Raw genomic sequence first — 5000 nt, 5'->3', positions numbered from 1 at the left:
AAATGCTATCCCCTTATCCCTTCCTCACCCCCAGGAACCCCCGAGTGTCATGTCGCGACCTCCCCGGGGTGAACCTTGAGCTGTGGAAAGAGCGTGTGTCATGTGGCGTAGGCAAGACTAACATCGACATAAGTGGAGCAGAACGCATCTCTCCTTGTGTTATGTGCACCTGTACCAAGGAAGGGGTGAGTCTTGTGCATCTGTCTGTCTGTCTGTTTGTCTGTTTGTTTTGCTATTTATAATGCTATCAATGCCTGGAAGTGCCTATCTGTCTGTTTATCTGCTTATTAAACCCAACCCCCACAGCCTGTCTGCCAGAGCCTCAATTAACAAGTGCCTAGAGACTCCCTAAAGGCAAATCTAAGTATTTCTCCCTCTCTCTCTCTCTCTCTCTCTCTCTCACAGCTAGTCTGCCAGCCTCAACTAACAATGGTACCTGGAGTCCACTTATATACAAAGCTGAGTGTTTCTCTGTCTCTCTCTCCTCCACAGCCTGTCTGCCAGAGCCTCAAGATAGACAACTGCTTCCACCTGGCCCAGTCCTACAGTCCTGAGTCTATTCTGAATGACCACGTGTGCAAGGTGCAGTGTGCATTTGCCTTCCGTGCCTTCCCACAAGTGGCCACTCAGGACTCCAACCAGCTCGGATTTGCCAACAGTTAAAGAGCTGACGTCACAAGAAATGGTTAGAGAATATTTTGCAATGTCCCTATCTTGTGAAGTATGTTAGGGGTGGGGATGCTCTCTCTCTCTCTCTCTCTCTCTCTCTCTCTCTCTCTCTCTCTCTCTCTCTCTCTCTCTCTCTGTCTGTCTGTCTGTGTAAGAGGCAAGTTTTGTTTTTGTTCAGCAGATATATGGTATATTATGACAGTAAATTTGGGGTTGAGTGGTTGTATTTAGCAATGTCTCTCTGGAGTAATGCTGTAAATTTTTGTGTTTGTTTCTCCCTTGTATGTATGTATGTATGTTCCTCCTGCTCCTCCTCCTTGGGTTTGTGGAAGACTATAACATCTTACAGAAAAAAAAAAAAAAAAAATTAAGTTGTTTTCATAATGCTGCTACTGCTGTTTGTATGTATGTATGTATCTATGCATCTGTGTATATGTGTGTGTGTGTGTGTGTGTGTGTGTGTGTGTGTGTGTGTGTGTATTGATGGAAACACACACACACACACACACACACACACACACACACACATGATTAGGTAGAGAACAGACACAAGAAAAGGTATATTCATTCAAATCTTGCAAAATGACCTTAGTATGGCCCAGAATACAGGTCATTTAAGGTCAAGTTGCATGAAATTTGGTTATTTAGTGAGGAATGTTGGTATATGTTGACCTCAGCAAGACCCAGGACACAAGGTCATTCAAGGTCAGATGTATTGCTGTTTTGAATTCAGCAGATCCAGAATGAAAGGTCATTGAAGGTCAAATTATGTTTATGAAGCTTTTCTATTTAATTTAGTGAGATGTGTGTGTGTGTGTGTGTGTGTGTGTGTGTGTGTGTGTGTGTGTGTGTGTGTGTATGTGTGTGTGTTCATGTGTTATTCAATATCATTCATCTATGTCTTTTCAGCTCCTTTTAGCCCTAACTTATTCATGTGTGTTCTGTCAATGGTCTCACTTCATTGCACCTCCATTCACTGTGTTAAGAAAGGAAAAGTCTCTTGGTGTGGTAGGAAACTGAAAATTATATTTCTGCGTGCTTATTTTCTTCTGCTAAGTAAACCTAACTCATATTTTATCCTAGTGTGTGTGTGTGTGTGTGTGTGTGTGTGTGTGTGTGTGTGTGTGTGTGTGTGTGTATTGTATGTTAATGTAAATTGTAATATGTATTTTATTTTTTATAAAATATTGGCTAAACATGATATTTCTATGTAGTAATGTCCCTCTTCAGTCTCCCTGTGTGTGTGTGTGTGTGTGTGTGTGTGTGTGTGTGTGTGTGTGTGTGTGTGTGTGTGTGTGTGTGTGTGTGTATTGTATGTTAATGTAAATTGTAATATGTATTTTATTTTTAATAAAATATTGGCTAAACATGATATTTCTATGTAGCAATGTCCCTCTTCAGTCTCCCTGTGTGTGTGTGTGTGTGTGTGTGTGTGTGTGTGTGTGTGTGTGTGTGTGTGTGTGTGTGTGTGTGTGGTGTTTTGTCTGGGTCATCTTGTGTAGAACTGCTGACCTGCTATATATATATATATACTCGTATATATATATATATATATATATATATATATATATATATATATATATATATATATATATATATATATATATATATATATATATATATATATATATATATATATATATATATATATATATATATATATATATATATATATTTTAGTGTCCAAATTGCCCCAATATGTCATGGGTAGGGTGTGGTGCTTCCTATCAGGGGAACAATGCCTCCCCTAATTTGGCAGGAAAGAATACATGTACACTTGCCATACAGAGGAAAAAAAAAAAAAAAAAAACTGTTACAGGACTGCACAAGTAATACAATACAGTGAAGCCTCTGATACTGAATAAGATGAGAAAAATAATATCAATGAAAGGAATGATGAAACACTTTGAAGATGTAACAGGAGGGGGAGAAAGCTATTAATTAATGGAGTAGGTTATAATGGAAACAATGAAGGCAAGAATGAGAGCAGGAAAGAGGAAAAGTAAATAAAAGTTTATCTATTTATTTACATTTAATGGGTACAGCAAGGGAGTTTCTATGTATCTATCTGTCCACCTGTCCATCTGTCCACCAGGTTGGCAATCCCACACAGGGTGGCCCAGACAGAGCACCATCCACTCATACACACATCATTCACGCTCTTAGTGCTATCAGCCCCTAATGGAGAGGGTATTCACCTAATATAAAAAATAACTATAACAATCTCATTGCCACATAATCAGCTTAGTGCTTCAGACGCAAGATATTAAACCAATAGGAATGAGGGAGTAAATGAGATGAGAAGATAATGATAAAAGGTATCTCTAAGAGGAAGCATCAGCAAAATCCTTTGGTTCAGTAATCAGGGCAGAAGAAGGAATGGTGGGCTCAAGCTTGATAACGCCAGCTTTAAATGAGATACAACCTAACACTGTGTTTACTAATGCAATTGTTCTGTGGATTTTTACTAAGTTTAGATACACATAGAAGAATTTGTTTGTTGAATACTTCCTTTCTGGTTTTTTAATGATTTATTTTTTAATTGTTAGGGTGTTGAAGAGGTTTTTCATAATATTAGTGATAGTTTTGTAGGCTCTGCTTATTTATCTATTTGTTATTTTGTCTATCTATTAATCTCTCAGTCTACCCATTGATCTAAGTATCTGCTGGACCTAACCTAACTAGGCCTATCTCTGCTTATCTCTCAATGTCTATCTATTTACCTAATCTAACCATCTATCTCTCTATCTCTCAGTCTATTTAACTTTGTTTTATCTAACCATTTATCTATCTCTCTACATACCTGTGGAGCATACCTAAACTAACCATACCTGCTGTAACTTAACCATACCTAAACTAACTTGACCACACCAAAACTAACCTAACCATACCTGCTGTAACCTAACCATACCTAAACTAACTTAACCACATCCAAACCTAACCACACCCAAACTAACCTAACTGTACTTGCTGTAACCTAACCTAACCATACCCAAAACTAACCTAACGTAACTACACCCAACCATATCAAACCTAAGCTAACCATACCTAAATTCAAGGCAAGGTATGCGTGTCTAGCCAGTGGTAGCCATAATTATTTCCTGTTTTCATCAATAAAAAAAAAAGGCATTGAATTCAATTTAAAAAAAAACATTTCAATTACTGTTAAAGGTTTGTAGAAAAGAATATATGAAGAGCTAGTGTTGTTTCATAAGGTAGGTAATGAAATACTGGCACATTAATAAAAGTGATATCAAGCCTCAATATACTGACATACGGTAATAATACTGTGGCACCATCACAATCACCAGCACCACCACCTTACCATTTATATCACTAGACAACCACCTCTACACCGTACGTAATGTACTTTCCACATATAATGCATACCTTTGGGCAAATTGGTGTCAGCGGAGCATTGAATGAATGCCTCTTGGCACTTGCTGGGAGACTGGATGCCTTGGCAGTGTTGCCAGACTGAATTATGCATAATCTGACCAAATCTGACAAAATATCTGTAGAAATCTGTAACCCATAAGGAAAATTTCTGAGGAAAAATATGTTGATAATAATGAAATTTTATTAGCCCTATGGTAACTCACATAAACAGAACAAAGGGTATTTAGTTAATTTTAACTGAAAACAAGCATTTAGGAAGTGTAGCCCATAAAGGCGACGTCACACGGGAGATTTTAGAAATGGAAGCTAAATCTCAAAAACTTGCGATATTTGTGAAAAAATAGTGGTTGCATATCCCGTTTGACGACGTCTTAATACAACTACATGCAATTTTACACATATTACACACCCAGCATAAACCATTTGTAGTGAGAGAAGCACTGTATGAAAAAGAAAACTGCACTCTTACACAGGACATAATAAAGCTAATGAGATCACATGACATATCAAGCAGTATATATCAAGCATATATTGGATAATGACATAATGCTAGCAGATAGAAACTAAATTGAGAGAAGCACTGTGTGAAAAAGAAAAACTGCACTCATACACAGGACATAATAAAGCTAATGAGATCACATAACATATCAAGCAGTATATATCAAGGCATATATTGGATAATGACATAATGCTAGCAGATAGAAAATAAATTGAGAGAAGCACTGTGTGAAAAAGAAAAACTGCACTCATACACAGGACAAAATAAAGCTAATGAGATCACATGACATATCAAGCAGTATATATCAAGTATATATGGGATAATGACATAATGCTAGCAGATAGAAAATAAATTGAGAGAAGCACTGTGTGAAAAAGAAAAACTGCACTCATACACAGGACAAAATAAAGCTAATGAGATCACATGACATATC

The 5000-nt window shown here is 37.3% G+C and overlaps 1 long non-coding RNA gene and 1 pseudogene across 1 annotated transcript in view; one reads left to right on the top strand and one right to left on the bottom strand.

The window, feature by feature from the left end:
* The window catches only part of LOC135099613 (uncharacterized), a 2252-nt gene extending 216 nt beyond the window's left edge, over positions 1-2036 (top strand). Inside the window, exons 2-3 of the long non-coding RNA XR_010268178.1 lie at positions 35-185; positions 493-2036. This is a non-coding gene — a long non-coding RNA (uncharacterized LOC135099613). The remainder of the gene's footprint in view (positions 1-34; positions 186-492) is intronic.
* The window catches only part of LOC135099612 (dnaJ homolog subfamily C member 2-like), a 24042-nt pseudogene that overhangs the window by 18528 nt on the left and 514 nt on the right, over positions 1-5000 (bottom strand).

This window comes from Scylla paramamosain, unplaced genomic scaffold (genome assembly GCF_035594125.1).
Source record: "Scylla paramamosain isolate STU-SP2022 unplaced genomic scaffold, ASM3559412v1 Contig158, whole genome shotgun sequence".
Classification (NCBI taxonomy): domain Eukaryota; kingdom Metazoa; phylum Arthropoda; class Malacostraca; order Decapoda; family Portunidae; genus Scylla; species Scylla paramamosain.
This window is presented reverse-complemented; position numbering and strand designations above follow the sequence as displayed.